General features: G+C 43.8%; 1 protein-coding gene across 2 annotated transcripts in view; it reads left to right on the top strand.

Moving 5' to 3' along the window:
* LOC109884094 (disrupted in schizophrenia 1 protein) overlaps window positions 1-24,059 on the top strand; it is a 124,984-nt gene that overhangs the window by 76,189 nt on the left and 24,736 nt on the right. The gene's annotated exons all lie outside the window — the stretch shown is intronic.

Below are 24,059 nucleotides of genomic sequence, written 5' to 3'. Positions count from 1 at the left end.
TGCTGAATACAACAGGTATAGTAGACCTCACAGTGAAATGCTGAATACAACAGGTGTAGTAGACCTCACAGTGAAATGCTGAATACAACAGATGTAGTAGGCCACAGTCTCTACGTCTTATTTAGGACACAGCCTCTACGTCTTATTTAGGACACAGCCTCTACGTCTTATTTAGGACACAGCCTCTACGTCTTATTTAGGACACAGCCTCTACGTCTTATTTAGGACACAGCCTCTACGTCTTATTTAGGTCGCAGCCTCTACGTCTTATTTAGGTCACAGACTCTACGTCTTATTTAGGTCACAGCCTCTACGTCTTATTTAGGACATGTTCATGCACACTAGAAATGTAGAATTTAGAAGCAGTTCATGCCTTTGATTTGAAATAAATAAATATTTATGAAGTCTAATGCGTGTATATAGTTTCCACTGTGGCCTTTTTCTTCTTCATTGCTTAATATATATCAGGTAGCCTGTGTTTATCCAGGAATATATATATATCAGGTAGCCTGTATTTATCCAGGAATATATATATATCAGGTAGCCTGTGTTTGTCCAGGAATAAATATATATCAGGTAGCCTGTATTTATCCAGGAATATATATATATATCAGGTAGCCTGTATTTATCCAGGGATAAATATATATCATGTAGCCTCTATTTATCCAGGAGGGGCAGATTATGTTAACATCTGGTTTGGCACACGTGTTGTCTTAACATGAAAACCTGACTCGACCTGAAAGTGCCTTTTTGAAAAACAGTCATTTAATTCAGTCAAATATAGTAATTATTGTTAGCGTTCAACAGTAGTTACATATATTCCAACTTTCATATAGCCCGTAATTATCCAGGAAACTTGTGGGCCTGTGAATACATGACCTGACCTCAAAGAGCCCCTAACTCACAGTCCTCTTAATATGGATAGACACCTGACTTTAAATCAAGCGCTGTTAGCCTACAGGTTTCCAGTGGTGTAGTAGTCAGTGAGGTGAGGTGGGCTGTTCTGCTGGCTTCACTGCAGGGGTGGCCACCTCTCTAGTGGGTTGTTCTCTGTCACACGCCATCCTTCCTCACCCTCTCCTCCGTCCCCCTCACCCTCTCCTCCAGCAGTCTGACCCTCTCCTCCATCCCCCTCACCCTCTCCTCCCTCCCCCTCACCCTCTCCTCCAGCAGTCTGATCCTCTCCTCCATCCCCCTCACCCTCTCCTCCAGCAGTCTGATCCTCTCCTCCATCCCCCTCACCCTCTCCTCCATCCCCCTCACCCTCTCCTCCAGCAGTCTGACCCTCTCCTCCATCCCCCTCACCCTCTCCTCCCTCCCCCTCACCCTCTCCTCCCTCCCCCTCACCCTCTCCTCCAGCAGTCTGATCCTCTCCTCCATCCCCCTCACCCTCCCCTCCAGCAGTCTGATCCTCTCCTCCATCCCCCTCACCCTCTCCTCCAGCAGTCTGATCCTCTCCTCCATCCCCCTCACCCTCTCCTCCAGCAGTCTGATCCTCTCCTCCATCCCCCTCACCCTCTCCTCCAGCAGTCTGATCCTCTCCTCCATCCCCCTCACCCTCTCCTCCAGCAGTCTGATCCTCTCCTCTAGTGCTCTGTTGTTCTCCTGCTCTTTCTCCTGTTGTAGTTGTCTCACCACAGTCCAGAGTACAGATATGTCTCTCTCCACCTCCAGCTCTCCAGGTCTGGTTGAGGGGGTGTTGTTGAGCTGGACTGTTGTCTGGGTCTGGTTGAGGGGGTGTTGTTGTGATAGACTGTTGTCTGGTTAAGGGGGGTTGTTGTGCTGGACTGTTGTCTGGGTCTGGTTGAGGGGGTGTTGTTGAGCTGGACTCGATCATCTCCTTTGTTTTGTTGACATTGAGTGTGAGGTTATTTTCCTGACACCACACTTCGAGGGCCCTCACCTCCTCCCTGTAGGCCGTCTCGTCGTTGTTGGGAATCAAGCCTACCACTGTAGTGTCGTCCGCAAACTTGATGATTGAGTTGGAGGCGTGCATGGCCACGCAGTCATGGGTGAACAGGAAGTACAGGAGAGGGCTGAGAACGCACCCTTGTGGGGCCCCAGTGTTGAGGATCAGCGGGGTGGAGATGTTGTTACCTACCCTCACCACCTGGGAGCGGCCCGTCAGGAAGTCCAGGACCCAGTTGCACAGGGCGGGGTCGAGACCCAGGGGATAGCACTGTGTCATGCCAGGGGATGGTCTGTGTTAATATAGCACTGTGCCAGGGGATGGTCTATTTAATATAGCACTGTACCAGGGGATGGTCTGGTTAATATAGCACTGTGCCAGGGGATGGTCTGGTTAATATACCAGGGGATGGTCTGGTTAATATAGCACTGTACCAGGGGATGGTCTATTTAATATAGCACTGTACCAGGGGATGGTCTGGTTAATATAGCACTGTGCCAGGGGATGGTCTGGTTAATATAGTACTGTACCAGGGGATGGTCTGGTTAATATAGTACTGTACCAGGGGATGGTCTGGTTAATATAGCACTGTGCCAGGGGATGGTCTGGTTAATATAGCACTGTGTCATGCCAGGGGATGGTCTGTGTTAATATAGCACTGTGCCATGGGATGGTCTGGTTAATATACCAGGGGATGGTCTGGTTAATATAGCACTGTACCAGGGGATGGTCTGGTTAATATACCAGGGGATGGTCTGGTTAATATAGCACTGTACCAGGGGATGGTCTATTTAATATAGCACTGTACCAGGGGATGGTCTGGTTAATATAGCACTGTGCCAGGGGATGGTCTGGTTAATATAGTACTGTACCAGGGGATGGTCTGGTTAATATAGCACTGTACCAGGGGATGGTCTGGTTAATATAGCACTGTGCCAGGGGATGGTCTGGTTAATATAGCACTGTACCAGGGGATGGTCTGGTTAATATAGTACTGTACCAGGGGATGGTCTGGTTAATATAGCACTGTGTCAGAGGATGGTCTGGTTAATATAGCACTGTGCCAGGGGATGGTCTGTGTTAATATAGCACTGTACCAGGGGATGGTCTGGTTAATATACCAGGGGATGGTCTGGTTAATATAGCACTGTGCCAGGGGATGGTCTGGTTAATATAGCACTGTGCCAGGGGATGGTCTGGTTAATATAGCACTGTGCCAAGGGATGGTCTGGTTAATATAGCACTGTGCCATGCCAGGGGATGGTCTGGTTAATATAGCACTGTACCATACCAGGGGATGGTCTGGTTAATATAGCACTGTACCAGGGGATGGTCTGGTTAATATAGTACTGTACCAGGGGATGGTCTGGTTAATATAGCACTGTGTCATGCCAGGGGATGGTCTGGTTAATATAGCACTGTGCCAGGGGATGGTCTGGTTAATATAGCACTGTGCCATGCCAGGGGATGGTCTGGTTAATATAGCACTGTACCATACCAGGGGATGGTCTGGTTAATATAGCACTGTACCAGGGGATGGTATGGTTAATATAGTACTGTACCAGGGGATGGTCTGGTTAATATAGCACTGTGTCATGCCAGGGGATGGTCTGGTTAATATAGCACTGTGCCAGGGGATGGTCTGGTTAATATAGCACTGTGCCAGGGGATGGTCTGTGTTAATATAGCACTGTACCAGGGGATGGTCTGGTTAATATACCAGGGGATGGTCTGGTTAATATAGCACTGTGCCAGGGGATGGTCTGGTTAATATAGCACTGTGCCAGGGGATGGTCTGGTTAATATAGCACTGTGCCAGGGGATGGTCTGGTTAATATAGCACTGTGCCAGGGGATGGTCTGGTTAATATAGCACTGTGCCATGCCAGGGGATGGTCTGGTTAATATAGCACTGTGCCATGCCAGGGGATGGTCTGGTTAATATAGCACTGTGCCATGCCAGGGGATGGTCTGGTTAATATAGCACTGTACCATACCAGGGGATGGTCTGGTTAATATAGCACTGTACCAGGGGATGGTCTGGTTAATATAGTACTGTACCAGGGGATGGTCTGGTTAATATAGCACTGTACCAGGGGATGGTCTGTGTTTATAAGGAGCTTATTTTTAATTATTTTCATTTTTTTTTTTACATCCAGAGAGTATTGTAATCACCTCTGAACAGAGGGAGGGGGCTTCAAAGACCTCTGCCTTGGGAGGGGTAGCATGTTTGATTCTCCTGCTATTGTTGTCAAGGGCTTTGACATCTCTCAGTTCACACCTGCTAATTATTTGTGGAGGGTAGGATCCTGTATATGTCCTGGTGATATAGTGTTGTGGAGGGTAGAATCCTGTATATGTCCTGGTGATATAGTGTTGTGGAGGGTAGTATCCTGTATATGTCCTGGTGACATAGTGAAGGTTATGTTGTAGAGGGTAGTATCCTGTATATGTCCTGGTGACATAGTGTTGTGGTGGGTAGTATCCTGTATATGTCCTGGTGACATAGTGAAGGTTATGTTGTAGAGGGTATTATCCTGTATATGTCCTGGTGACATAGTGTTGTGGAGGGTAGTATTCTGTATATGTCCTGGTGACATAGTGAAGGTTATGTTGTGGAGGGTGGTATCCTGTATATGTCCTGGTGACATAGTGAAGGTTATGTTGTAGAGGTTAGTATCCTGTATATGTCCTGGTGACATAGTGAAGGTTATGTTGTAGAGGATAGTATCCTGTATATGTCCTGGTGACATAGTGTTGTGGAGGGTAGTATTCTGTATATGTCCTGGTGACATAGTGAAGGTTATGTTGTGGAGGGTGGTATCCTGTATATGTCCTGGTGACATAGTGAAGGTTATGTTGTAGAGGTTAGTATCCTGTATATGTCCTGGTGACATAGTGAAGGTTATGTTGTAGAGGATAGTATCCTGTATATGTCCTGGTGACATAGTGTTGCAGAGGGTAGTATCCTGTATATGTCCTGGTGACATAGTGTTGCAGAGGGTAGTATCCTGTATATGTCCTGGTGACATAGTGTGGTAGAGGGTAGTATCCCTATATGTCCTGGTGACATAGTGTGGTAGAGGGTTGTATCCTGTATATGTCCTGGTGACATAGTGTTGTAGAGGGTAGTATCCTGTATATGTCCTGGTGACATAGTGTTGTAGAGGGTAGTATCCTGTATATGTCCTGGTGACATAGTGAAGGTTATGTTGTGGAGTGTAGTATCCTGTATATGATCTGGTGACATAGTGAAGGTTATGTTGTAGAGGGCAGTATCCTGTATATGTCCTGGTGATATAGTGTTGTAGAGGGTAGTATCCTGTATTTGTCCTGGTGACATAGTGTTGTAGAGGGTAGTATCCTGTATATGTCCTGGTGACATAGTGTTGTAGAGGGTAGTATCCTGTATATGTCCTGGTGACATAGTGTTGTGGTGGGTAGTATCCTGTATATGTCCTGGTAACATAGTGAAGGTTATGTTGTAGAGGGTAGTATCCTGTATATGTCCTGGTGACATAGTGAAGGTTATGTTGTAGAGGGTAGTATCCTGTATATGTCCTGGTGACACAGTGTTGTGGAGGGTAGTATCCTGTATATGTCCTGGTGACATAGTGTTGCAGAGGGTAGTATCCTGTATATGTCCTGGTGACATAGTGAAGGTTATGTTGTAGAGGGTAGTATCCTGTATATGTCCTGGTGACATAGTATCGTGCTTAGTATCGTGCATAGTGACGTGCTTCTCCACCTGCATTGCTTGCTGTTTGGGGTTTTAGGCTGGGTTTCTGTACAGCACTTTGAGATATCAGCTGATGTACGAAGGGCTATATAAATAAATTTGATTTGATTTGATTTGACATAGTGTTGCAGAGGGTAGTATCCTGTATATGTCCTGGTGACAGAGTGAAGGTTATGTTGTGGAGGGTAGTATCCTGTATATGTCCTGGTGACTTAGTGAAAGTTATGTTGTAGAGGGTAGTATCCTGTATATGTCCTGGTGACATAGTGTTGCAGAGGGTAGTATCCTGTATATGTCCTGGTGACATAGTGTTGTGGAGGGTAGTATCCTGTATATGTCCTGGTGACATAGTGTGGTAGAGGGTAGTATCCTGTATATGTCCTGGTGACATGGTGTGGTAGAGGGTAGTATCCTGTATATGTCCTGGTGACATGGTGTGGTAGAGGGTAGTATCCTGTATATGTCCTGGTGACATAGTGTTGTGGAGGGTAGTGTCCTGTATATGTCCTGGTGACATAGTGAAGGTTATGTTTTAGAGGTTAGTATCCTGTATATGTCCTGGTCACATAGTGTTGTAGAGGGTAGTATCCTGTATATGTCCTGGTGACATAGTGAAGGTTATATTGTGGGGGGTAGTATCCTGTATATGTCCTGGTGACATAGTGTTGTAGAGGGTAGTATCCTGTATATGTCCTGGTGACATAGTGTTGTAGAGGGTAGTATCCTGTATATGTCTTGGTGACATAGTGTTGTAGAGGGTAGTATCCTGTATATGTCCTGGTAACATAGTGTTGTAGAGGTTTTTATCCTGTATATGTCCTGGTGACATAGTGTTGTAAAGAGTAGTATCCTGTATATGTCCTGGTGACATAGTGAAGGTTATGTTGTGGAGGGTAGCATCCTGTCTATATCCTGGTGACATAGTGTTGTAAAGAGTAGTATCCTGTATATGTCCTGGTGACATAGTGAAGGTTATGTTGTGGAGGGTAGCATCCTGTCTATATCCTGGTGACATAGTGTTGTGCAGGGTAGTATCCTGTATATGTCCTGGTGACATAGTGTTGTGGAGGGTAGTATCTTGTATATGTCCTGGAGACATAGTGTTGTAGAGGGTAGTATCCTGTATATGTCCTGGTGACATAGTGAAGGTTATGTTGTGGAGGGTAGTATCCTGTATATGTCCTGGAGACATAGTGTTGTAGGGGGTAGTATCCTGTATATGTCCTGGTGACATAGTGTTGTGGAGGGTAGTATCCTGTATATGTCCTGGTTACTTAGTGAAGGTTATGTTGTGGGGGGTAGCATCCTGTATATGTCCTGGTGACATAGTGAAGGTTATATTGTGGGGGGTAGTATCCTGTATATGTCCTGGTGACATAGTGTTGTAGAGGGTAGTATCCTGTATATGTCCTGGTGACATAGTGTTGTAGAGGGTAGTATCCTGTATATGTCTTGGTGACATAGTGTTGTAGAGGGTAGTATCCTGTATATGTCCTGGTAACATAGTGTTGTAGAGGTTTTTATCCTGTATATGTCCTGGTGACATAGTGAAGCTTATGTTGTAGTGGGTGGTATCCTGTATATGTTCTGGTGACATAGTGTTGTAGAGGGTAGTATCCTGTATATGTCCTGGTGACATAGTGTTGTAAAGAGTAGTATCCTGTATATGTCCTGGTGACATAGTGAAGGTTATGTTGTGGAGGGTAGCATCCTGTCTATATCCTGGTGACATAGTGTTGTAAAGAGTAGTATCCTGTATATGTCCTGGTGACATAGTGAAGGTTATGTTGTGGAGGGTAGCATCCTGTCTATATCCTGGTGACATAGTGTTGTGCAGGGTAGTATCCTGTATATGTCCTGGTGACATAGTGTTGTGGAGGGTAGTATCTTGTATATGTCCTGGAGACATAGTGTTGTAGAGGGTAGTATCCTGTATATGTCCTGGTGACATAGTGAAGGTTATGTTGTGGAGGGTAGTATCCTGTATATGTCCTGGAGACATAGTGTTGTAGGGGGTAGTATCCTGTATATGTCCTGGTGACATAGTGTTGTGGAGGGTAGTATCCTGTATATGTCCTGGTTACTTAGTGAAGGTTATGTTGTGGGGGGTAGCATCCTGTATATGTCCTGGTGACATAGTGAAGTTTATGTTGCAGAGGTTAGTATCCTGTATATGTCCTGGTGACATAGTGTTGTGGAGGGGAGTATCCTGTATATGTCCTGGTGACATAGTGAAGGTTATGTTTTAGAGGGTAGTATCCTGTATATGTCCTGGTGACATAGTGAAGGTTATGTTGCAGAGGGTAGTATCCTGTATATGTCCTGGTGACATAGTGTTGTAGAGGGTAGTATCCTGTATATGTCCTGGTGACATAGTGAAGGTTATGTTTTAGAGGGTAGTATCCTGTATATGTCCTGGTGACATAGTGAAGGTTATGTTGTAGAGGGTAGTATCCTGTATATGTCCTGGTGACATAGTGTTGTAGAGGGTAGTATCCTGTGTATGTCCTGGTGACATAGTGAAGGTTATGTTGTGGAGGGTAGCATCCTGTCTATATCCTGGTGACATAGTGTTGTAAAGAGTAGTATCCTGTATATGTCCTGGTGACATAGTGAAGGTTATGTTGTTGAGGGTAGTATCCTGTCTATATCCTGGTGACATAGTGTTGTAGAGGGTAGTATCCTGTATATGTCCTGGTGACATAGTGTTGTAGAGGGTAGTATCCTGTATATGTCCTGGTGACATAGTGTTGTGGAGGGTAGTATCCTGTATATGTCCTGGTGACATAGTGTTGTAGAGGGTAGTATCCTGTATATGTCCTGGTGACATAGTGCAGGTTATGATGTGGAGGGTAGTATCCTGTATATGTCCTGGTGACATAGTGTTGTAGAGGGTAGTATCCTGTATTTGTCCTGGTGACATAGTGTTGTAGAGGGTAGTATCCTGTATATGTCCTGGTGACATAGTGTTGTGGTGGGTAGTATCCTGTATATGTCCTGGTAACATAGTGAAGGTTATGTTGTAGAGGGTAGTATCCTGTATATGTCCTGGTGACATAGTGAAGGTTATGTTGTAGAGGGTAGTATCCTGTATATGTCCTGGTGACACAGTGTTGTGGAGGGTAGTATCCTGTATATGTCCTGGTGACAGTGTTGCAGAGGGTAGTATCCTGTATATGTCCTGGTGACATAGTGAAGGTTATGTTGTAGAGCGTAGTATCCTGTATATGTCCTGGTGACATAGTATCGTGCTTAGTATCGTGCATAGTGACGTGCTTCTCCACCTGCATTGCTTGCTGTTTGGGGTTTTAGGCTGGGTTTCTGTACAGCACTTTGAGATATCAGCTGATGTACGAAGGGCTATATATATTTTTTTGATTTGATTTGATTTGACATAGTGTTGCAGAGGGTAGTATCCTGTATATGTCCTGGTGACAGAGTGAAGGTTATGTTGTGGAGGGTAGTATCCTGTATATATCCTGGTGACTTAGTGAAAGTTATGTTGTAGAGGGTAGTATCCTGTATATGTCCTGGTGACATAGTGTTGCAGAGGGTAGTATCCTGTATATGTCCTGGTGACATAGTGTTGTGGAGGGTAGTATCCTGTATATGTCCTGGTGACATAGTGTGGTAGAGGGTAGTATCCTGTATATGTCCTGGTGACATGGTGTGGTAGAGGGTAGTATCCTGTATATGTCCTGGTGACATAGTGTTGTGGAGGGTAGTGTCCTGTATATGTCCTGGTGACATAGTGAAGGTTATGTTTTAGAGGTTAGTATCCTGTATATGTCCTGGTCACATAGTGTTGTAGAGGGTAGTATCCTGTATATGTCCTGGTGACATAGAGAAGGTTATGTTGTGGGGGGTAGTATCCTGTATATGTCCTGGTGACATAGTGTTGTAGAGGGTAGTATCCTGTATATGTCCTGGTGACATAGTGTTGTAGAGGGTAGTATCCTGTATATGTCCTGGTAACATAGTGTTGTAGAGGTTTTTATCCTGTATATGTCCTGGTGACATAGTGAAGCTTATGTTGTAGTGGGTGGTATCCTGTATATGTTCTGGTGACATAGTGTTGTAGAGGGTAGTATCCTGTATATGTCCTGGTGACATAGTGTTGTAAAGAGTAGTATCCTGTATATGTCCTGGTGACATAGTGAAGGTTATGTTGTGGAGGGTAGCATCCTGTCTATATCCTGGTGACATAGTGTTGTAAAGAGTAGTATCTTGTATATGTCCTGGAGACATAGTGTTGTAGAGGGTAGTATCCTGTATATGTCCTGGTGACATAGTGAATGTTATGTTGTGGAGGGTAGTATCCTGTATATGTCCTGGAGACATAGTGTTGTAGGGGGTAGTATCCTGTATATGTCCTGGTGACATAGTGTTGTGGAGGGTAGTATCCTGTATATGTCCTGGTTACTTAGTGAAGGTTATGTTGTGGGGGGTAGCATCCTGTATATGTCCTGGTGACATAGTGTTGTGCAGGGTAGTATCTTGTATATGTCCTGGAGACATAGTGTTGTAGAGGGTAGTATCCTGTATATGTCCTGGTGACATAGTGAATGTTATGTTGTGGAGGGTAGTATCCTGTATATGTCCTGGAGACATAGTGTTGTAGGGGGTAGTATCCTGTATATGTCCTGGTGACATAGTGTTGTGGAGGGTAGTATCCTGTATATGTCCTGGTTACTTAGTGAAGGTTATGTTGTGGGGGGTAGCATCCTGTATATGTCCTGGTGACATAGTGAAGGTTATGTTGCAGAGGGTAGTATCCTGTATATGTCCTGGTGACATAGTGTTGTGGAGGGGAGTATCCTGTATATGTCCTGGTGACATAGTGAAGGTTATGTTTTAGAGGGTAGTATCCTGTATATGTCCTGGTGACATAGTGAAGGTTATGTTGCAGAGGGTAGTATCCTGTATATGTCCTGGTGACATAGTGAAGGTTATGTTTTAGAGGGTAGTATCCTGTATATGTCCTGGTGACATAGTGAAGGTTATGTTGTAGAGGGTAGTATCCTGTATATGTCCTGGTGACATAGTGTTGTAGAGGGTAGTATCCTGTGTATGTCCTGGTGACATAGTGAAGGTTATGTTGTGGAGGGTAGCATCCTGTCTATATCCTGGTGACATAGTGTTGTAAAGAGTAGTATCCTGTATATGTCCTGGTGACATAGTGAAGGTTATGTTGTGGAGGGTAGTATCCTGTCTATATCCTGGTGACATAGTGTTGTAGAGGGTAGTATCCTGTATATGTCCTGGTGACATAGTGTTGTAGAGGGTAGTATCCTGTATATGTCCTGGTGACATAGTGTTGTGGAGGGTAGTATCCTGTATATGTCCTGGTGACATAGTGTTGTAGAGGGTAGTATCCTGTATATGTCCTGGTGACATAGTGCAGGTTATGATGTGGAGGGTAGTATCCTGTATATGTCCTGGTGACATAGTGTTGTAGAGGGTAGTATCCTGTATATGTTCTGGTGACATAGTGAAGGTTATGTTGTGGAGCGTAGCATCCTGTATATATCCTGGTGACATAGTGTTGTGGAGGGTAGTATCCTGTATATGTCCTGGTCACATAGTGTTGTAGAGGGTAGTATCCTGTATATGTCCTGGTGACATAGTGTTGTAGAGGGTAGTATCCTGTATATATCCTGGTGACATAGTGTTGTAGAGGGTAGTATCCTGTATATGTCCTGGTGACATAGTGTTGTAGAGGGTAGTATCCTGTATATGTCCTGGTGACATAGTGTTGTAGAGGGTAGTATCCTGTATATGTCCTGGTGACATAGTGTTGTAGAGGGTAGTATCCTGTATATGTCCTGGTGACATAGTGAAGGTTATGTTGTAGAGGGTAGTATCCTGTATATGTCCTGGTGACATAGTGTTGTGGAGGGTAGTATCCTGTATATGTCCTGGTTACTTAGTGAAGGTTATGTTGTGGGGGGTAGCATCCTGTATATGTCCTGGTGACATAGTGAAGGTTATGTTGCAGAGTGTAGTATCCCCTATATGTCCTGGTGACATAGTGTTGTGGAGGGGAGTATCCTGTATATGTCCTGGTGACATAGTGAATGTTATGTTTTAGAGGGTAGTATCCTGTATATGTCCTGGTGACATAGTAAAGGTTATGTTGTAGAGGGTAGTATCCTGTATATGTCCTGGTGACATAGTGTTGTAGAGGGTAGTATCCTGTGTATGTCCTGGTGACATAGTGAAGGTTATGTTGTAGAGGGTAGTATCCTGTATATGTCCTGGAGACAGTGTTGTAGAGGGTAGTATCCTGTATATGTCCTGGTGACATAGTGTTGTGGAGGGTAGTATCTTGTATATGTCCTGGAGACATGGTGTTGTAGAGGGTAGTATCCTGTATATGTCCTGGTGACATAGTGAAGGTTATGTTGTGGAGGGTAGTATCCTGTATATGTCCTGGAGACATAGTGTTGTAGGGGGTAGTATCCTGTATATGTCCTGGTGACATAGTGTTGTGGGGGGTAGCATCCTGTATATGTCCTGGTGACATAGTGAAGGTTATGTTGCAGAGGGTAGTATCCTGTATATGTCCTGGTGACATAGTGAAGGTTATGTTGCAGAGGGTAGTATCCTGTATATGTCCTGGTGACATAGTGTTGTAGAGGGTAGTATCCTGTATATGTCCTGGTGACATAGTGAAGGTTATGTTTTAGAGGGTAGTATCCTGTATATGTCCTGGTGACATAGTGAAGGTTATGTTGTAGAGGGTAGTATCCTGTATATGTCCTGGTGACATAGTGTTGTAGAGGGTAGTATCCTGTGTATGTCCTGGTGACATAGTGAAGGTTATGTTGTGGAGGGTAGTATCCTGTCTATATCCTGGTGACATAGTGTTGTAGAGGGTAGTATCCTGTATATGTCCTGGTGACATAGTGTTGTAGAGGGTAGTATCCTGTATATGTCCTGGTGACATAGTGTTGTAGAGGGTAGTATCCTGTATATGTCCTGGTGACATAGTGTTGTAGAGGGTAGTATCCTGTATATGTCCTGGTGACATAGTGAATGTTATGTTGTGGAGGGTAGCATCCTGTCTATATCCTGGTGACATAGTGTTGTAAAGAGTAGTATCCTGTATATGTCCTGGTGACTTAGTGAAGGTTATGTTGTAGAGGGTAGTATCCTGTATATGTCCTGGTGACATAGTGTTGTGGAGGGTAGTATCCTGTATATGTCCTGGTTACTTAGTGAAGGTTATGTTGTGGGGGGTAGCATCCTGTATATGTCCTGGTGACATAGTGAAGGTTATGTTGCAGAGGGTAGTATCCTGTATATGTCCTGGTGACATAGTGTTGTGGAAGGGAGTATCCTGTATATGTCCTGGTGACATAGTGAAGGTTATGTTTTAGAGGGTAGTATCCTGTATATGTCCTGGTGACATAGTGAAGGTTATGTTTTAGAGGGTAGTATCCTGTATATGTCCTGGTGACATAGTGAAGGTTATGTTGTAGAGGGTAGTATCCTGTATATGTCCTGGTGACACAGTGCAGGTTATGATGTGGAGGGTAGTATCCTGTATATGTCCTGGTGACATAGTGTTGTAGAGGGTATTATCCTGTATATGTTCTGGTGACATAGTGAAGGTTATGTTGTGGAGGGTAGCATCCTGTATATATCCTGGTGACATAGTGTTGTGGAGGGTAGTATCCTGTATATGTCCTGGTCACATAGTGTTGTAGAGGGTAGTATCCTGTATATATCCTGGTGACATAGTGTTGTAGAGGGTAGTATCCTGTATATGTCCTGGTGACATAGTGTTGTAGAGGGTAGTATCCTGTATATGTCCTGGTGACATAGTGTTGTAGAGGGTAGTATCCTGTATATGTCCTGGTGACATAGTGTTGTAGAGGGTAGTATCCTGTATATATCCTGGTGACATAGTGAAGGTTATGTTGTAGAGGGTAGTATCCTGTATATGTCCTGGTGACATAGTGTTGTGGAGGGTAGTATCCTGTATATGTCCTGGTTACTTAGTGAAGCTTATGTTGTGCGGGGTAGCATCCTGTATATGTCCTGGTGACATAGTGAAGGTTATGTTGCAGAGGGTAGTATCCTGTATATGTCCTGGTGACATAGTGTTGTGGAAGGGAGTATCCTGTATATGTCCTGGTGACATAGTGAAGGTTATGTTTTAGAGGGTAGTATCCTGTATATGTCCTGGTGACATAGTGAAGGTTATGTTGTAGAGGGTAGTATCCTGTATATGTCCTGGTGACATAGTGTTGTAGAGGGTAGTATCCTGTGTATGTCCTGGTGACATAGTGAAGGTTATGTTGTAGAGGGTAGTATCCTGTATATGTCCTGGAGACAGTGTTGTAGAGGGTAGTATCCTGTATATGTCCTGGAGACAGTGTTGTAGAGGGTAGTATCCTGTATATGTCCTGGTGACATAGTGTTGTGGAGGGTAGTATCTTGTATATGTCCTGGAGACATAGTGTTGTAGAGGGTAGTATCCTGTATATGTCCTGGTGACATAGTGAAGGTTATGTTGTGGAGGGTAGTATCCTGTATATGTCCTGGAGACATAGTGTTGTAGGGGGTAGTATCCTGTATATGTCCTGGTGACATAGTGTTGTAGAGGGTAGTATCCTGTATATATCCTGGTGACATAGTGTTGTAGAGGGTAGTATCCTGTATATGTCCTGGTGACATAGTGAAGGTTATGTTGTGGAGGGTAGTATCCTGTATATGTCCTGGTGACATAGTGTTGTGGAGGGGAGTATCCTGTATATGTCCTGGTGACATTGTGAAGGTTATGTTGCAGAGGGTAGTATCCTGTATATGTCCTGGTGACATTGTGAAGGTTATGTTGCAGAGGGTAGTATCCTGTATATGTCCTGGTGACATAGTGTTGTAGAGGGTAGTATCCTGTATATGTCCTGGTGACATAGTGAAGGTTATGTTTTAGAGGGTAGTATCCTGTATATGTCCTGGTGACATAGTGTTGTAGAGGGTAGTATCCTGTGTATGTCCTGGTGACATAGTGAAGGTTATGTTGTGGAGGGTAGCATCCTGTCTATATCCTGGTGACATAGTGTTGTAAAGAGTAGTATCCTGTATATGTCCTGGTGACATAGTGAAGGTTATGTTGTGGAGGGTAGTATCCTGTCTATATCCTGGTGACATAGTGTTGTAGAGGGTAGTATCCTGTATATGTCCTGGTGACATAGTGTTGTAGAGGGTAGTATCCTGTATATGTCCTGGTGACATAGTGTTGTGGAGGGTAGTATCCTGTATATGTCCTGGTGACATAGTGTTGTAGAGGGTAGTATCCTGTATATGTCCTGGTGACATAGTGCAGGTTATGATGTGGAGGGTAGTATCCTGTATATGTCCTGGTGACATAGTGTTGTAGAGGGTAGTATCCTGTATATGTTCTGGTGACATAGTGAAGGTTATGTTGTGGAGCGTAGCATCCTGTATATATCCTGGTGACATAGTGTTGTGGAGGGTAGTATCCTGTATATGTCCTGGTCACATAGTGTTGTAGAGGGTAGTATCCTGTATATGTCCTGGTGACATAGTGTTGTAGAGGGTAGTATCCTGTATATATCCTGGTGACATAGTGTTGTAGAGGGTAGTATCCTGTATATGTCCTGGTGACATAGTGTTGTAGAGGGTAGTATCCTGTATATGTCCTGGTGACATAGTGTTGTAGAGGGTAGTATCCTGTATATGTCCTGGTGACATAGTGTTGTAGAGGGTAGTATCCTGTATATGTCCTGGTGACATAGTGAAGGTTATGTTGTAGAGGGTAGTATCCTGTATATGTCCTGGTGACATAGTGTTGTGGAGGGTAGTATCCTGTATATGTCCTGGTTACTTAGTGAAGGTTATGTTGTGGGGGGGTAGCATCCTGTATATGTCCTGGTGACATAGTGAAGGTTATGTTGCAGAGTGTAGTATCCCCTATATGTCCTGGTGACATAGTGTTGTGGAGGGGAGTATCCTGTATATGTCCTGGTGACATAGTGAATGTTATGTTTTAGAGGGTAGTATCCTGTATATGTCCTGGTGACATAGTAAAGGTTATGTTGTAGAGGGTAGTATCCTGTATATGTCCTGGTGACATAGTGTTGTAGAGGGTAGTATCCTGTGTATGTCCTGGTGACATAGTGAAGGTTATGTTGTAGAGGGTAGTATCCTGTATATGTCCTGGAGACAGTGTTGTAGAGGGTAGTATCCTGTATATGTCCTGGTGACATAGTGTTGTGGAGGGTAGTATCTTGTATATGTCCTGGAGACATGGTGTTGTAGAGGGTAGTATCCTGTATATGTCCTGGTGACATAGTGAAGGTTATGTTGTGGAGGGTAGTATCCTGTATATGTCCTGGAGACATAGTGTTGTAGGGGGTAGTATCCTGTATATGTCCTGGTGACATAGTGTTGTGGGGGGTAGCATCCTGTATATGTCCTGGTGACATAGTGAAGGTTATGTTGCAGAGGGTAGTATCCTGTATATGTCCTGGTGACATAGTGAAGGTTATGTTGCAGAGGGTAGTATCCTGTATATGTCCTGGTGACATAGTGTTGTAGAGGGTAGTATCCTGTATATGTCCTGGTGACATAGTGAAGGTTATGTTTTAGAGGGTAGTATCCTGTATATGTCCTGGTGACATAGTGAAGGTTATGTTGTAGAGGGTAGTATCCTGTATATGTCCTGGTGACATAGTGTTGTAGAGGGTAGTATCCTGTGTATGTCCTGGTGACATAGTGAAGGTTATGTTGTGGAGGGTAGTATCCTGTCTATATCCTGGTGACATAGTGTTGTAGAGGGTAGTATCCTGTATATGTCCTGGTGACATAGTGTTGTAGAGGGTAGTATCCTGTATATGTCCTGGTGACATAGTGTTGTAGAGGGTAGTATCCTGTATATGTCCTGGTGACATAGTGTTGTAGAGGGTAGTATCCTGTATATGTCCTGGTGACATAGTGAATGTTATGTTGTGGAGGGTAGCATCCTGTCTATATCCTGGTGACATAGTGTTGTAAAGAGTAGTATCCTGTATATGTCCTGGTGACATAGTGTTGTGGAGGGTAGTATCCTGTATATGTCCTGGTTACTTAGTGAAGGTTATGTTGTGGGGGGTAGCATCCTGTATATGTCCTGGTGACATAGTGAAGGTTATGTTGCAGAGGGTAGTATCCTGTATATGTCCTGGTGACATAGTGTTGTGGAAGGGAGTATCCTGTATATGTCCTGGTGACATAGTGAAGGTTATGTTTTAGAGGGTAGTATCCTGTATATGTCCTGGTGACATAGTGAAGGTTATGTTTTAGAGGGTAGTATCCTGTATATGTCCTGGTGACATAGTGAAGGTTATGTTGTAGAGGGTAGTATCCTGTATATGTCCTGGTGACACAGTGCAGGTTATGATGTGGAGGGTAGTATCCTGTATATGTCCTGGTGACATAGTGTTGTAGAGGGTATTATCCTGTATATGTTCTGGTGACATAGTGAAGGTTATGTTGTGGAGGGTAGCATCCTGTATATATCCTGGTGACATAGTGTTGTGGAGGGTAGTATCCTGTATATGTCCTGGTCACATAGTGTTGTAGAGGGTAGTATCCTGTATATATCCTGGTGACATAGTGTTGTAGAGGGTAGTATCCTGTATATGTCCTGGTGACATAGTGTTGTAGAGGGTAGTATCCTGTATATGTCCTGGTGACATAGTGTTGTAGAGGGTAGTATCCTGTATATGTCCTGGTGACATAGTGTTGTAGAGGGTAGTATCCTGTATATATCCTGGTGACATAGTGAAGGTTATGTTGTAGAGGGTAGTATCCTGTATATGTCCTGGTGACATAGTGTTGTGGAGGGTAGTATCCTGTATATGTCCTGGTTACTTAGTGAAGCTTATGTTGTGCGGGGTAGCATCCTGTATATGTCCTGGTGACATAGTGAAGGTTATGTTGCAGAGGGTAGTATCCTGTATATGTCCTGGTGACATAGTGTTGTGGAAGGGAGTATCCTGTATATGTCCTGGTGACATAGTGAAGGTTATGTTTTAGAGGGTAGTATCCTGTATATGTCCTGGTGACATAGTGAAGGTTATGTTGTAGAGGGTAGTATCCTGTATATGTCCTGGTGACATAGTGTTGTAGAGGGTAGTATCCTGTGTATGTCCTGGTGACATAGTGAAGGTTATGTTGTAGAGGGTAGTATCCTGTATATGTCCTGGAGACAGTGTTGTAGAGGGTAGTATCCTGTATATGTCCTGGAGACAGTGTTGTAGAGGGTAGTATCCTGTATATGTCCTGGTGACATAGTGTTGTGGAGGGTAGTATCTTGTATATGTCCTGGAGACATAGTGTTGTAGAGGGTAGTATCCTGTATATGTCCTGGTGACATAGTGAAGGTTATGTTGTGGAGGGTAGTATCCTGTATATGTCCTGGAGACATAGTGTTGTAGGGGGTAGTATCCTGTATATGTCCTGGTGACATAGTGTTGTAGAGGGTAGTATCCTGTATATATCCTGGTGACATAGTGTTGTAGAGGGTAGTATCCTGTATATGTCCTGGTGACATAGTGAAGGTTATGTTGTGGAGGGTAGTATCCTGTATATGTCCTGGTGACATAGTGTTGTGGAGGGGAGTATCCTGTATATGTCCTGGTGACATTGTGAAGGTTATGTTGCAGAGGGTAGTATCCTGTATATGTCCTGGTGACATTGTGAAGGTTATGTTGCAGAGGGTAGTATCCTGTATATGTCCTGGTGACATAGTGTTGTAGAGGGTAGTATCCTGTATATGTCCTGGTGACATAGTGAAGGTTATGTTTTAGAGGGTAGTATCCTGTATATGTCCTGGTGACATAGTGTTGTAGAGGGTAGTATCCTGTGTATGTCCTGGTGACATAGTGAAGGTTATGTTGTGGAGGGTAGTATCCTGTATATGTCCTGGTGACATAGTGTTGTGGAGGGGAGTATCCTGTATATGTCCTGGTGACATAGTGTTGTAGAGGGTAGTATCCTGTATATGTCCTGGTGACATAGTGAAGGTTATGTTTTAGAGGGTAGTATCCTGTATATGTCCTGGTGACATAGTGAAGGTTATGTTGTAGAGGGTAGTATCCTGTATATGTCCTGGTGACATAGTGTTGTAGAGGGTAGTATCCTGTGTATGTCCTGGTGACATAGTGAAGGTTATGTTGTGGAGGGTAGTATCCTGTATATGTCCTGGAGACATAGTGTTGTAGGGGGTAGTATCCTGTATATGTCCTGGTGACATAGTGTTGTGGAGGGTAGTATCCTGTATATGTCCTGGTTACTTAGTGAAGGTTATGTTGTGGGGGGTAGCATCCTGTATATGTCCTGGTGACATAGTGAAGGTTATGTTGCAGAGGGTAGTATCCTGTATATGTCCTGGTGACATAGTGAAGGTTATGTTGTAGAGGGTAGTACCCTGTATATGTCCTGGTGACATAGTGTTGTAGAGGGTAGTATCCTGTGTATGTCCTGGTGACATAGTGAAGGTTATGTTGTGGAGGGTAGCATCCTGTCTATATCCTGGTGACATAGTGTTGTAAAGAGTAGTATCCTGTATATGTCCTGGTGACATAGTGAAGGTTATGTTGTGGAGGGTAGTATCCTGTCTATATCCTGGTAACATAGTGTTGTAGAGGGTAGTATCCTGTATATGTCCTGGTGACATAGTATTGTAGAGGGTAGTATCCTGTATATGTCCTGGTGACATAGTGTTGTAGAGGGTAGTATCCTGTGTATGTCCTGGTGACATAGTGAAGGTTATGTTGTGGAGGGTAGCATCCTGTCTATATCCTGGTGACATAGTGTTGTAAAGAGTAGTATCCTGTATATGTCCTGGTGACATAGTGAAGGTTATGTTGTGGAGGGTAGTATCCTGTCTATATCCTGGTGACATAGTGTTGTAGAGGGTAGTATCCTGTATATGTCCTGGTTACTTAGTGAAGGTTATGTTGTGGGGGGTAGCATCCTGTATATGTCCTGGTGACATAGTGAAGGTTATGTTGCAGAGGGTAGTATCCTGTATATGTCCTGGTGACATAGTGTTGTGGAGGGGAGTATCCTGTATATGTCCTGGTGACATAGTGAAGGTTATGTTTTAGAGGGTAGTATCCTGTATATGTCCTGGTGACATAGTGAAGGTTATGTTTTAGAGGGTAGTGTCCTGTATATGTCCTGGTGACATAGTGAAGGTTATGTTGTAGAGGGTAGTATCCTGTATATGTCCTGGTGACATAGTGTTGTAGAGTGTAGTATCCTGTGTATGTCCTGGTGACATAGTGAAGGTTATGTTGTGGAGGGTAGTATCCTGTATATGTCCTGGTGACATAGTGTTGTGGAGGGTAGTATCTTGTATATGTCCTGGAGACATAGTGTTGTAGAGGGTAGTATCCTGTATATGTCCTGTTGACATAGTGAAGGTTATGTTGTGGAGGGTAGTATCCTGTATATGTCCTGGAGACATAGTGTTGTAGGGGGTAGTATCCTGTATATGTCCTGGTGACATAGTGTTGTGGAGGGTAGTATCCTGTATATGTCCTGGTTACTTAGTGAAGGTTATGTTGTGGGGGGTAGCATCCTGTATATGTCCTGGTGACATAGTGAAGGTTATGTTTTAGAGGGTAGTATCCTGTATATGTCCTGGTGACATAGTGAAGGTTATGTTGCAGAGGGTAGTATCCTGTATATGTCCTGGTGACATAGTGTTGTAGAGGGTAGTATCCTGTATATGTCCTGGTGACATAGTGAAGGTTATGTGGTAGAGGGTAGTATACTGTCTATATCCTGGTGACATAGTGTTGTAGAGGGTAGTATCCTGTATATGTCCTGGTGACATAGTGTTGTAGAGGGTAGTATCCTGTATATGTCCTGGTGACTTAGTGAAGGTTATGTTGTAGAGGGTAGTATCCTGTATATGTCCTGGTGACATAGTGCAGGTTATGATGTGGAGGGTAGTATCCTGTATATGTCCTGGTGACATAGTGTTGTAGAGGGTAGTATCCTGTATATGTCCTGGTGACATAGTGAAGGTTATGTTGTGGAGGGTAGCATCCTGTCTATATCCTGGTGACATAGTGTTGTAAAGAGTAGTATCCTGTATATGTCCTGGTGACTTAGTGAAGGTTATGTTGTAGAGGGTAGTATCCTGTATATGTCCTGGTGACATAGTGCAGGTTATGATGTGGAGGGTAGTATCCTGTATATGTCCTGGTGACATAGTGTTGTAGAGGGTAGTATCCTGTATATGTTCTGGTGACATAGTGAAGGTTATGTTGTGGAGGGTAGCATCCTGTATATATCCTGGTGACATAGTGTTGTGGAGGGTAGTATCCTGTATATGTCCTGGTCACATAGTGTTGTAGAGGGTAGTATCCTGTATATGTCCTGGTGACATAGTGTTGTAGAGGGTAGTATCCTGTATATATCCTGGTGACATAGTGTTGTAGAGGGTAGTATCCTGTATATGTCCTGGTGGCATAGTGTTGTAGAGGGTAGTTTCCTGTATATGTCCTGGTGACATAGTGTTGTAGATGGTAGTATCCTGTATATGTCCTGGTGACATAGTGTTGTAGAGGGTAGTATCCTGTGTATGTCCTGGTGACATAGTGAAGGTTATGTTGCAGAGGGTAGTATCCTGTATATGTCCTGGTGACATAGTGTTGTGGAGGGGAGTATCCTGTATATGTCCTGGTGACATAGTGAAGGTTATGTTTTAGAGGGTAGTATCCTGTATATGTCCTGGTGACATAGTGAAGGTTATGTTTTAGAGGGTAGTATCCTGTATATGTCCTGGTGACATAGTGAAGGTTATGTTGTAGAGGGTAGTATCCTGTATATGTCCTGGTGACATAGTGTTGTAGAGGGTAGTATCCTGTGTATGTCCTGGTGACATAGTGAAGGTTATGTTGTAGAGGGTAGTATCCTGTATATGTCCTGGTGACATAGTGTTGTAGAGGGTAGTATCCTGTATATGTCCTGGTGACATAGTGTTGTAGAGGGTAGTATCCTGTATATATCCTGGTGACATAGTGTTGTAGAGGGTAGTATCCTGTATATGTCCTGGTGACATAGTGTTGTAGAGGGTAGTATCCTGTATATGTCCTGGTGACATAGTGTTGTAGAGGGTAGTATCCTGTATATGTCCTGGTGACATAGTGTTGTAGAGGGTAGTATCCTGTGTATGTCCTGGTGACATAGTGAAGGTTATGTTGTAGAGGGTAGTATCCTGTATATGTCCTGGTGACATAGTGTTGTGGAGGGTAGTATCCTGTATATGTCCTGGTTACTTAGTGAAGGTTATGTTGTGGGGGGTAGCATCCTGTATATGTCCTGGTGACATAGTGTTGTAAAGAGTAGTATCCTGTATATGTCCTGGTGACATAGTGAAGGTTATGTTGTGGAGGGTAGTATCCTGTCTATATCCTGGTGACATAGTGTTGTAGAGGGTAGTATCCTGTATATGTCCTGGTGACATAGTGAATGTTATGTTGTGGAGGGTAGCATCCTGTCTATATCCTGGTGACATAGTGTTGTAAAGAGTAGTTTCCTGTATATGTCCTGGTGACTTAGTGAAGGTTATGTTGTAGAGGGTAGTATCCTGTATATGTCCTGGTGACATAGTGCAGGTTATGATGTGGAGGGTAGTATCCTGTATATGTCCTGGTGACATAGTGTTGTAGAGGGTAGTATCCTGTATATGTTCTGGTGACATAGTGAAGGTTATGTTGTGGAGGGTAGCATCCTGTATATATCCTGGTGACATAGTGTTGTGGAGGGTAGTATCCTGTATATGTCCTGGTCACATAGTGTTGTAGAGGGTAGTATCCTGTATATATCCTGGTGACATAGTGTTGTAGAGGGTAGTATCCTGTATATGTCCTGGTGACATAGTGTTGTAGAGGGTAGTATCCTGTATATGTCCTGGTGACATAGTGAAGGTTATGTTGTAGAGGGTAGTACCCTGTATATGTCCTGGTGACATAGTGTTGTAGAGGGTAGTATCCTGTGTATGTCCTGGTGACATAGTGAAGGTTATGTTGTGGAGGGTAGCATCCTGTCTATATCCTGGTGACATAGTGTTGTAAAGAGTAGTATCCTATATATGTCCTGGTGACATAGTGAAGGTTATGTTGTGGAGGGTAGTATCCTGTCTATATCCTGGTGACATAGTGTTGTGGAGGGTAGTATCCTGTATATGTCCTGGTTACTTAGTGAAGGTTATGTTGTGGGGGGTAGCATCCTGTATATGTCCTGGTGACATAGTGAAGGTTATGTTGCAGAGGGTAGTATCCTGTATATGTCCTGGTGACATAGTGTTGTGGAGGGGAGTATCCTGTATATGTCCTGGTGACATAGTGAAGTTTATGTTTTAGAGGGTAGTATCCTGTATATGTCCTGGTGACATAGTGAAGGTTATGTTGTAGAGGGTAGTATCCTGTATATGTCCTGGTGACATAGTGTTGTAGAGGGTAGTATCCTGTGTATGTCCTGGTGACATAGTGAAGGTTATGTTGTGGAGGGTAGTATCCTGTATATGTCCTGGTGACATAGTGTTGTGGAGGGTAGTATCTTGTATATGTCCTGGAGACATAGTGTTGTAGAGGGTAGTATCCTGTATATGTCCTGTTGACATAGTGAAGGTTATGTTGTGGAGGGTAGTATCCTGTATATGTCCTGGAGACATAGTGTTATAGGGGGTAGTATCCTGTATATGTCCTGGTGACATAGTGTTGTGGAGGGTAGTATCCTGTATATGTCCTGGTTACTTAGTGAAGGTTATGTTGTGGGGGGGTAGCATCCTGTATATGTCCTGGTGACATAGTGAAGGTTATGTTGCAGAGGGTAGTATCCTGTATATGTCCTGGTGACATAGTGAAGGTTATGTTTTAGAGGGTAGTATCCTGTATATGTCCTGGTGACATAGTGAAGGTTATGTTGCAGAGGGTAGTATCCTGTATATGTCCTGGTGACATAGTGTTGTAGAGGGTAGTATCCTGTATATGTCCTGGTGACATAGTGTTGTAGAGGGTAGTATCCTGTATATGTCCTGGTGACATAGTGTTGTAGAGGGTAGTATCCTGTATATGTCCTGGTGACATAGTGAAGGTTATGTTGTGGAGGGTAGCATCCTGTCTATATCCTGGTGACATAGTGTTGTAAAGAGTAGTATCCTGTATATGTCCTGGTGACTTAGTGAAGGTTATGTTGTAGAGGATAGTATCCTGTATATGTCCTGGTGACATAGTGCAGGTTATGATGTGGAGGGTAGTATCCTGTATATGTCCTGGTGACATAGTGTTGTAGAGGGTAGTATCCTGTATATGTTCTGGTGACATAGTGAAGGTTATGTTGTGGAGGGTAGCATCCTGTATATATCCTGGTGACATAGTGT

The sequence above is a fragment of the Oncorhynchus kisutch genome, linkage group LG25, assembly GCF_002021735.2.
Source record: "Oncorhynchus kisutch isolate 150728-3 linkage group LG25, Okis_V2, whole genome shotgun sequence".
Taxonomy (NCBI): Eukaryota; Metazoa; Chordata; class Actinopteri; order Salmoniformes; family Salmonidae; genus Oncorhynchus; species Oncorhynchus kisutch.
This window is presented reverse-complemented; position numbering and strand designations above follow the sequence as displayed.